The sequence below is a fragment of the Rutilus rutilus genome (assembly GCF_951802725.1).
Source record: "Rutilus rutilus genome assembly, chromosome: 4".
In the NCBI taxonomy this organism is placed as follows: domain Eukaryota; kingdom Metazoa; phylum Chordata; class Actinopteri; order Cypriniformes; family Leuciscidae; genus Rutilus; species Rutilus rutilus.
In genome coordinates, this window is record NC_140212.1 from 9,068,245 (window position 1) to 9,079,801 (window position 11,557).

The 11,557-nt window shown below is 38.9% G+C and overlaps 2 long non-coding RNA genes across 2 annotated transcripts; both read right to left on the bottom strand.

The window, feature by feature from the left end:
* Nucleotides 1-9,528: 9,528 nt before the first annotated feature.
* LOC311288811 lies at nucleotides 9,529-10,269 on the bottom strand. Its single transcript, XR_014627009.1, has 3 exons — nucleotides 10,215-10,269; nucleotides 10,022-10,084; nucleotides 9,529-9,568 (listed from the first exon to the last, which is right to left on the bottom strand). It is a non-coding gene; the product is annotated as an uncharacterized lncRNA (long non-coding RNA).
* Nucleotides 10,270-10,816: 547 nt separating this feature from the next.
* LOC311288822 lies at nucleotides 10,817-11,032 on the bottom strand. Its single transcript, XR_014627020.1, has 2 exons — nucleotides 10,997-11,032; nucleotides 10,817-10,873 (listed from the first exon to the last, which is right to left on the bottom strand). It is a non-coding gene; the product is annotated as an uncharacterized lncRNA (long non-coding RNA).
* Nucleotides 11,033-11,557: the final 525 nt, after the last annotated feature.

The window sequence follows — 11,557 nt, forward strand, 5'->3', positions numbered from 1 at the left end:
GTGTCATGTGGAGGATATTGCTTCCACGTCCTATTGGAATACCCCGTTCAGAGTGAAGGTTAATCTTTATGGACAAGTTTTTGATGCAACTCTTGACACTGGTGCTTCTCTCTCTGCGGTGCACTCAACGGTTGTCCAGACTATTCCTGGGGGGGACGTACGAGTAAAACCGTGGTCTGCACCTCCAGTTCAGCTTGCGGATGGAGCATCCTGTTGCCCGCTGGGTGTCATTTGGTTGTCTTTGGGTTTCTTGGGCCAGCATTTCTATCACCACTTTGCTGTTGTCCATAATCTTTCTTCTCCCGTTATCTTGGGTATGGATTTTATGTTGAGATCTTCAGTTTCGATTCATGTTCCGTCCATGACGGTAGTGCTCGGCGATGAACCGGTGCCCCTTGAGGAGTTAGAGGGTGCTGACTTAAAGATACCTAGTCCTGATCCTGATTTGTCCTGCCTGGATTTTAATTCTTCTGCCCTGTCTGAGAAGGTTGGAGAATGATCGCTGGAAAACGAGCAGCAACACAAATTGACTGAAATGCTCAAGACCTTCAGCGGGTTGTTTGATGGACATTTAGGACGCACCTCTCTAGTGGAGCACGAAATTGTTACAGCTGATGCAAAACCGGTTCACCTTGCCCCGTACCGCATGTCTCCTGCTAAAAAGGAACTCATTGAGTCTCAAATCAAAGACATGTTGAGAGAAGGAATAATTTAACCTGCCTCTGGTCCTTGGGCTGCCCCAGTTGTAATTGTACCAAAACATTCAGGAGAGCCGAGGTTCGGTGTCGATTATCGTGCACTAAATAAGCTCACTGTTAAAGACTCTTATCCTATACCGAGGATTGATGAATCTCTTGACTTCCTGGCTAGAGGGACTTTCATTTCCACCATTGACTTGGCCAGAGGCTACTGGCAGGTGGCAGTGGCAGAGAACTCCAAGCCAAGGACTGCTTTCATTTCCCACTGTGGGTTATTTCAGTTTCGGGTCTTACCTTTTGGATTGTGCAATGCGCCCGCCACATTTCAAAGGCTCATGAACACAGTCCTTGTTCTATAACTCTCATCTATAAGTCGTGTGCCGTCTACTTAGATGATATTGTGGTGGCGTCGCCTACTTTCGAGCAACACCTTGTGGACCTGAGAGAGGTTCTCACCAGGCTGGAATCTGCTGGACTGTCTATCAAGATGGCAAAATGCCAGTTCTGCAGGAGCGAACTCACTTTTCTGGGTTACAAAATCACCCCAAATGGTATCATGCCAAATGAGGAAAAAGTGAGAGCAGTGACTGATTTTCATACCCCAGCTAATGTGAAACAAGTCAGACAGTTTCTGGGAATGACCAGCTATTATAGGCGTTTCATCCAGGATTATGCCCGACATGCTGAGCCACTCTTTGCGTTGACCAGGACGGATGTTCCCTTTGTATGGTCAATTGAATGTCAGACGGCCATGGATTATCTCAAGGAAAAGCTGACTTCCGCACCTATTTTGACATTCCTGGACTTCTCTCTTCCTTTTTCTATCCATGCGGATGCGTGCGACAGTGGACTTGGCGCCGCACTCATGCAGAAGGACAAAAATTGCAGAGATGTTGTGGTGGCCTATGCAAGTCGTGCCCTCCATAAGTCTGAAAAACCCTATTCTACTCCGGAAAAGGAGTGCTTAGCGGTCATCTGGGCCCTCGAACACTTCAGGCCTTATATCGAGGGTCTACACGTGACTATCTTTTCAGACCACAGCAGTTTGAGATGGCTTATGTCGCGCCCAAACCTCTCTGGCCGGCTGGCTAGGTGGTCTCTCAGATTGCAGGACTTTGACTTTGACGTTGTCCATAAGCCGGAGACAAGTAACAGTGTCCCTGATGCACTTTCACGTAACCCTGTTCCTTCTGGCAGTGTACCTTTGGGACTTCTCCCTGATTATGCCATTATTAGGGGACTGGACCTGCGTGCTTTACCCCCTGTAATGTTTTCAGATCGGGAGCACATTAGGCAGCTGCAGCACAACGACCCAGAGACAGGAAAGCTTCTGCGGATGTTGGAGGCACAGGATGAGAATAGCACTGAGGAGTTGTCTCGGTATGAGATCCATGATGGACTCCTGTACTTTGTGGATGACAAAGTGGCTTGTAATCTCCACCCTATGAAGCGCCTTAAACTGTACGCACCTACGGCTATGAAAAGGAGTTTGATGGAATATTACCATGATCACCCGATGGCTGGTCACTTGGGTATGACAAAGACTATAGCGCGGCTGAAGCTTCGATTTTACTGGCCGAAAATGACGTCTGACGCTAAGAAGTATGTTGCCTCCTGTACCGTCTGCCAGTTCACAAAACCAAGCTAGACGAAACCTTGCTGGGTTTATGGTTCCCATCTGCCCTCAAAGACCTTGGGAGTATACTGGAGTGGACTTTGTGGGTCCTTTACCACGCACACTTTGCGGTAATGCTTATATTCTGGTCTTTGTGGACTATTTTTCGAAGTGGGTGGAGGTTAGTGCAGTACGTGAAGCGACTGCCCAAGTTACTGCCAGCAAGTTGCTTAGTGAGGTGTTCGCACGACATGGGGTGCCTAATTACCTGATCTCAGACAGAGGGTCACCATTTGTGAGTGAACTCTTCAGGCATGTTCTCACCACACTGGGGTCGGAACACAGACTTACAACTGCGTATCACCCCCAAACGAATGCAATGGAGAGGGTGAATCGGACGTTGAAAACTGCCATCTGTGCTTACGTCGGTAACAAGCACACTGCTTGGGATTGTTACCTGCCCCAAATTTGTTTTGCTTTGAGGACTGCTCCACATGAAAGCACGGGCCAAAGCCCATCCATGTTGCTGTATGGACGAGAATTGAATACCCCTCTTGACCTCATCACTCAGCCGAATAGTGATGGTGGGGATGAACCTGGTATCCCATACCCGGAAAGCTTGGAGTCATCGATCAGAGAAGCACATGATCATGCTAGGTCCGTTTTGGATGAGAACCATGACAAAAGAAAGATGTACTACGACAAGAGACGTCAGCCTGTGTCTTACTCTGTAAATGAGTTGGTCAGAATTAAGACTCATCCCCGTTCGGATGCACTGGCGAACTTCACGGCTAAGCTAGCACCTCTATATGCTGGGCCTTACCAAATTGCAAAAAAACTGTCGGAAGTTAACTACAGACTCATAGACGCGAGTACAGTGGCGGACGCAGGTGTATTTCATGTCGTAAATCTGCTTCCTTTTTGTACCTGGGAGCCGCTTGAGTCAGAGACTGAGCCCACAGGGGTTTCTGTTGTAGAAACATCAGCTGACAGTTCTTTACTTGATGAAGTGCCGGAGGAAACAGTGGATACTGCCGGTGCTACCGCCGTAAACCTAACAGACTTGGGAATCAACGTTGACTATAGTCTCCCTGTGACATCCAGTGCTCATGATGTGTCAGGAAATGTGGACAGTGTTGATGAGTTGCCTGACCTACAGGTTGACGTTGGGTCTAGAAAAGATGACTTGACTGTTATTGATAATGTTCCTGACAGACACCATTATGACTTGAGACCTCGACGCGCACCAAGAATCACTTCGGACTGGTCGAGTAATAGATGGACGAATGTGTACCACACAGACAGACTGGACCTTAAATAGTGTTTAGATTACGTCAATGTGTATTCATTTGCTTGGTTTGTCACTGTGAAAGGCAGAAGATTTAAATTTGAGAAAAGAGGGAAATCGAAAATTAGTATTAATAGTCTGTTGACATACTTGTTACAATGTTGTACACAAAAAGAGAAAAAAAAATGTAAAAGTGTAAAAAAAGGATGTCCTATATTATGTTTCTGTTTGGTTACACGCTTTTTTCATTTGTTTGAAAAATGCTGCTGCAGACAATGTATTTTGGTCCATCTGTACTGTCATGTATGCCAGTGTGTACCTTAATAATACACTCTCCTGTATGGTTCTGTTATTTTGACAACTTTTCATGTATGAGGTTGTTTAAAGTGATGCTGTACTCAGTTGTGCAAGGCTGAGGGCAGCCTTTACCTTCCTGGGGGGGATCTGTAACGGCCACCTAATGTTATAGTGTTCATGACGTGAATATTGTATATACCTTTAAGATGACACGTTATTGTATGCGTGCTGTTTAAGTGAGCGCGCGCGCAGTGAGAGAAGAGTATTGCTCGTGAGAGGAGAGAGATGACCGCTCTACCAACTGCTCCTTTAATTTACTGTGTTTACTTTCTACTCTTATTTGTAGCGTTGTTTTCAGAGTGTTTTTCTCGTTAATATTCGCTCTATGACATGTATGAGAAGAGTGCATTTAACTGAGAGGACTCATATAAAGACTCGTGGAACTACCGTCCGTTTGCGCTGTCTTTTCTATTCATCCTGGGCAGACTTAAAACTCTGACAGTCGTTACACCCCGTAGTTAAATAATACTTAGCCTGTATAAATCATTTTTTTTAATTATCCTGGTTGTTACCCCTTCCCAAACTTTACATATTGTTCCCTTATACTTACATGTAAGTACTTTATAGGTATATTGTTCCCTTATACTTAGGCTACATGTAGACTGGGGACAGTTGCAACACTTTTTGCATTTCTCTCAGTTACTCAGAGACTATTTGGACTAGACCAACCACATTTGTATATTAAACTTGCATCTGTCTGCTAAATACCCATACTATTTAAAGATGATATGACATATCATTCACAGTATTTATTTGAATGGAAGAAGCCAGATGTTGCAATTGACCCCGACCCAGCTAGGGGACAGTAGCAACACAACCATGGGACGGTTGCAACATGTTAAAAATACCTTAAATTTCATTAATTAAATGAAGCTTTTTGTCTCAATGAGCATAGAATTCTGAAAATATTAACTGTTTTAGGCCTACTATAATATTATAGTATTATTTATTTATACAATAATATTATTGTAGCCTATTATTTATTTATTTAGTCATTTATCAAATAACAGTTATCGAGTTGTTTGTTCATGTGTAGAACATAGGCCTACATAGATACAGTGTGCAGGTGTTACAGATGCTATTCAATCTCTCCAAATTTCAGTGTCAGACAGGAAGAATTGAACAATTTGCAATGCAACAAACTTTTATTAAACATGCAATTTATAACTTGTTGCAATCGTCCCCAACCCTATCAGCCATAACAGAACATCATGTGCCTGCTAGACAAACTGACTTTGACACATGCTAACCATGTCACTTAGAAGTCAACAAAACAATAATTCAGACTAAGTAAGTTTTGATTCATTCATACAAAATGTCAGGACAGTATGACAAAAATACATCTCATGAAAAAGTTTACTTTCATACCTACAAAACAGGTTGTGGGGGGAGGGTCTAACTGTGCATGTGCAGTATGAGTGTCATCATTCTAGCTTGTTTCTGTTTGGAGAAAAATGACATGTTGTAACTGTCCCCGGTCTCACTTTATAACATTGGCTACACAATAATTACCGAAAGTTACACTGTAAAATCGCTTTAATTGCACAGTAGCCTACTTTCCAGGCTGTAATCTAAAGCATTACCAGTTTTTCTTCAGTTATAGCAACATAAGTAACTTTCATGTAGTAGAGCTCATTTCAATGCACATTGATTTTACACTTTATCTGCTGTTGTAGCCTTATAGCCTATGCACAGAGACAGAATGTATGTAGGCCTAATCTAATGACACTCTTTTGTGGGATTTTAATATAGGCCTAAGGGTTTCCACTGACAATTTTTTAAATTTGCCCTATAATATTGCATATTTTGCCTTTTCATGAGTCAGGTCAGCATGTACATGATGATGCTTTATTCTAGAAGAAAATGGAAACATTTATAGGCTATAGCCTATCATAAAAAAAAAATGATTAGGCTAAGTTTCCTTTTATAAATTTGTCTCGAGACAATAAAAACTATAGATGCAGGTTTTACACGCCATCTTAAGCGAGACAAGACTTTGGTACAACTCATGTTTACACTTCGCCGGAAGATCAGGTGTTTTCAATTCAGATGACGTCTGACGGTCTTTTTTATCTTTTGACGGACCGTTGACGGTCTTATTTTATCTTTTTTTAATTGTAAGTTTTAATTTAAAATGTTTGCGATTTTAACATAAGTAGCCTACATGTTTAAATGTTTTGCCAATTGCTTGAGATGCGTTGTTTCTGTATTGTTCAAACGTGAATACGTCTATAAAGGTGTGTATGTACTGTAGGCCTACACAAAGAGAATCGCAATGCTGACAAAACTTTTTTATATATAAAAGTTGGTGATAACTTTTTGAATTTGAAATAAAAATAGTGAATAAATGTTGTGTTTGAGGTTTACAGTCGCGGATCAGTTGTGCACTGCAAACGCATAGATGTGAAAGCACAATAGCGCGTGCTGCACTACACACTGCACACGGAGTGTGTGTGAAACAGGCTAAGAAGGCTAATCTTTGCATAAATGATGAAAAACGTTCATACCATTTTCTAAAGAAAATTTTTTTTTTTTTTAATAAATTGCAAAAATATATATTTGAATAACGTTATAGATCCGTAATAATCCATAATAAAGAACAAAATTTTGAATGTATTCTGTTTGAATCTCAACTCTGTCTCATGCTTCATCAGGTCAGGGGTTTGCCTTCAAAAGGAAGGAGAAAGTAAGGCATGAATACAACAAACTTCTTTGAAAGGAGAGGAAGAAAATTCAAGCATCAAAAGTTCAGTTAGAGGAGAAATATCCCGAGCATCTGAGACATCTGTACCTGGCTGAAAAAGAACGACTAGATGAAGAAGAACAGGAGAAAAAGAAGAAAAGATGTGAAGGAAGAGCACTGGATAAAGAGACAGAGTCAGATGATGAACTAAACATGGGGTCGGATTCTTCAGATTCTCCTGAGAAACACGTCTTAAACACAACGACTGACCAAACTACCGACCCTGATCCTGATTCATCTAATAAACCAGCACAGTCTGACAGGTACAGTAACAGATAAGTGTATACATACACATATATGTGCGTGTGTGTTTTGTATTCAAATAATTTTCCATTTGCATCAGCAAAGCCACATTCCTGATTTGTGTCATCAGCTCCCACAAGGCCCCGTTCATCCAAAGGAAGCATAAAATGTCTTCGTATCAAAAGACAAAGCAAGAATATGAGAGGATGAAGGAGGAACGTGCACGAAAAAGAGAGGTGAGGCAATAGAAACTGGCCAATATAAAATGAGTACATCTAACAAATGTACTCAGTGCTAGAGTCTACAAATGCAGTTCTTTTACTCAGGATGATGGAATTGTTGTACAGTTTTCCATTTCCTAATGAATCTCCTATGATGTCATTAAAGGGATAGTTCACCCAATAATGAAAATTCTGTCATCATTTACTCATCCTCATGTTGTTCAAAACCCGCAAGACTTTCGCTCATCTTCAAAACACAAATGGAGATATTTTAATGAAATCTGAGAGATTTCTGTCCCTCCATTGACACTCCACGCAATTACCACTTTGAGCTTCACAAAGGTCATAAAGAGATTATAAAACTATAGTTTGAATTTTCTGAAGAGAAAATTATATGATGAATGAATTTAATTTAGGATTTTATTCACATATAAACATTCAGCAACTCACACATCAGTTGTGGTAAACCAGAAGCTCAAGCATGAGAAATAAATAATGAGGTTCATTCTCGTGTTACGCAGCACGTTTGAGCTTCAGCAAGAACCAATGAGGTTTGTTCTCGTGCGTCAAGCAGGATCTGTTGAGCTTCTGTTTATGTTCACTGATCAGTGTTTATATGTGACCCTGGACCACAAAACCAGTCACATGGGTCAGTTTTTTCTAATTGAGATTTATACATCATCTGAAAGCTGAATAAATAAGCTTTCCATTGACGTATGGTTTGTTAGGAATATTTGGCCGAGATTCAACTACTTGAAAATCTGGAATCCAAGGAAGCAAAAAAATCGAAACATTGAGAAAGTTGTCTTTAAACTTGTCCATTTATGTTGCCGATTTCACTGCATTCACTCACAAAAATAAATGTTTTATATATTTACTGAAGGAAATTTAAAAAATATCTTCATGGAACATGATCTTTACTTAATATTCTAATAATTTTTGGCATAAAAGAAAAATTTATAATTTTGACCCGTACAATGTATTGTTGGCTTTTGCCAAAAATATACCCGTGCTACTTAAATGTGACTGGTTTTGTGATCCAGGGTCACATATGTGAATCATATAAATAATATAAAATGATCGTGTCTCTAGGTAGTTGCTTGAACTGTCAATGGAGGGACAAAAATCTCTAAGATTTCTTTAAAATGATCTTCATTTGTATTTCGAAGATGATGAAAGTCTTGCAGGTCTGGAACAACATGAGGGTGAGTAATTGATGACATTTATTTTTTATTTTTGGGTGAACTATAAGCCTTTAAGGAAGATCCATTATGTCATGTTCATATACACATTTTCACCACCCTTACATTCTTTACCTAAATGATTGACACATGTTTTATTATGTGTGTCTCTGTAGGAATTCTTGAAAGATAAATCTCAGCGTGAGGAGGCTCTGAAGAAACACAAGGAAAAGAAAACAGCAACATATCAGCTGTTGAAGAGAAAAACCAAGAAGGGTCAGCCCAACCCCAACCTGCAGATGGAGCTATTGCTGCAAAAGATTCAAGCGCAGCGCAAATAACTCACATCAGACTTATTATTGTTTCAAGTAGTTTAAAGCATTAAAAGCAAGTAAAAATGCACCATCACACAATAAAATGTGCAGTTTGGGTCAGTTTTTTTTTTGCTCTACTTGCTCTAAATTATGCTCTACTTAAGTTAATTCAAGCTGACTGTACACAAGATATACTATTACTAAATACTATGGCAGTAAATTTATGGAAAAATGTGATGCCTAATAATAATATGGTAATATTATAATAATGATAAAAGTGGTAAATAGATTTTATCATTATATTTAGGTAGATAATGCTGTCAGCAGCTGAACTCCATAACAGTTTTTTCAACTCCTTTAAACGTTTAATGTTTTGCGTTTTCTCATTTCCTCTAACTGCTAAAAAAAAATATATATATATATATATATATATAATTTGTGACAAATGAAATGAATAAATGGTATCTTTTGTTTATTAGGCAAAATATTGATATCAAAATAAAAAAATAATAGGCCAAATATTAAAATACAAATACTACAAAATTTGTTGCAATACATGTAACCTGTTATACAACAATATTTCAGATAACAAAAACATGAATCTTTAACAGCAGTTTAAGAAACGCCCATATCTCCAGGAACTGTAATATGATTTGATGAAGAGGCAGTGGGTGTGGTCAGTGACTCATATGGCTCCTCCTTCTTTATTTGACTCCTCCTCCACATCATCATAGTCTGTTTTTAAAAACAAAATCAAACTGATCATTTTCATTAAGATGTAGTTTAAATGAGAAACATAACAAATAAAAATTGATATAGGCTATAGAAATGTTACAATAATCTACCCAACAGGTTCCTCTCATCTTCACTGCTGTTCTTCACATCATCATACTCCTCCTGATCTCCCTCTGATTCACATGTGAAATAAAAAGCTCACATTGTAGTTTGTAAATCAGCTTGTGTCATTAATGATGTTATTGATCTCTTTCACCTCATGACTGTCTGAGATTATTAGACTTACTCCTGATAAAGTCATGATGATTCATTAAGGGATAGTTCACTTAAAAATTAAAATTCTGTCATTATTTACTCGCCCTCAAGTTGTTTCAAACCTGTATGAGTTTCTTTCTTCTGCTGGACACAAAAGAAGGTATTTTGAAGAATGTCGGTAAACAAACAGTTGATGGATCCCATTGACTTCCATAGTATTTTTTTTTTCCTACTATGGAAGTCAATGGGGTCCATCAACTGTCTGGTTACCGACATTCTTCAAAATACCTTTTTTTGTGTCCAGCAGAAGAAACGCATGTTCAATATTAGTGTGTGAAGGTGATAATGAAATGCAGTTCTGTGTGACTCACCTGTTACTTCTCGAAAGATCTGTTCATTAATGATGACATCATCATAATGCTCTGGTGTGTCCACTACACATGAACATATAGACAGAACAAACATTGCATTATATCTTACAATGTAATGGGAATAACCCATAATATCATAAATCACTATAAAAGGATTATGGAAAATACACCAATAACAATAAAAAATAAACACCATTTTTGATAGAGTTCTGTCCACTTGTCATGACATCATCATAGCTCTCAGGTGTGTATTCTGTAAATTTAATATAAGACAATATATAATATATTTATATTTATGTATATATACAGATTTTTATATATTTTAAATATTTCTTCCTATTATAGAATAACTGAACGACCCTGTCTCACGATCTGGTTTCAGTCCATCAGTGATGACATCATCATAGTATCCCGGTGTGATTTCCTTCATCATCTTTTCTGCATCAAAACATGTATAATTTGGGCATTTTTTAATATTTTGGGAAACAAAATGTAAAATACACTGTTGCAGGTTTTGGGTAATGAATGTTAGCTGTGTCCCAATTTAGAGGCTGTGTCCTCCGGTCGTCGCATTTGAAGGCTGTATACCTCATCAAGGATGTCTTATTTAAGAGAAATAACCATAATAAAAATTGACTGTTATTCCTCATGAGGTATAAAATACTGAAATTTCTTTCTTACTTTGCAATCTAACGGGTATTTTTCTTAAATGAGACCGCCTCAATGACGTATGCAGTCTTCAGATGCGACCTCCGGAGGACACAGCCTCTGATTGGGACACAGCAGATCACTGACCTTTCAGGACACTGCCATTGGTGACATCATCATAATATGCAGTCTTGAACTCTTTTTCTAATAAGATAAAAGTTTTACTGTTGTGAACAGTTGAATTAGTGTTAAAATGTGTAAATCTTTTTATATATATATATATTTGTAAATCAAATTATTGATTTGGATCTACTTTAGCTCTCTAACCTGAGAGAAACTCATCAGCATCTTCATACCCAGAATGCAGTTCTTCAGAGACGAGACTTCCTGATAAAGGACAGCAGAACAGTCAGAAACATGTTCATCATTACAAACAGACTGAATCCTCATTTCTCCTTTGGATCATGAAGCATTGTGTTACTTACAACACAACACACATATTAATAACATACATTTTAAAAGCATTAGAGGCAGAAATCCTAAGTTTTAGGCCTATTAGCAAACACACATGTATCCTCACATGAACCCATTCCTCACTGCCTTCCAGAAATACACACAGGAAGAGACAAATACACACAAACACAAATACAATTAAAGCTGCAAGCAGCGATGAAAAGGGCCCTCGCACCCCTGTCACCGCCACCCGGCGCCTTTAGTAAAGGCCTTAAGATTACACTCACCAAATTTGAAGAGAATCAGATCAAATCTGTAGGAGGAGTTTGTTAAAGTACAACATCAGGAAATGGCAAAAACTGCCCAAAATCTGAGAGGAAGTTCAAAATAGCTGACTTCCTGTTGTGTTTAGGGCTATGCTCCAAGAGACTTTTT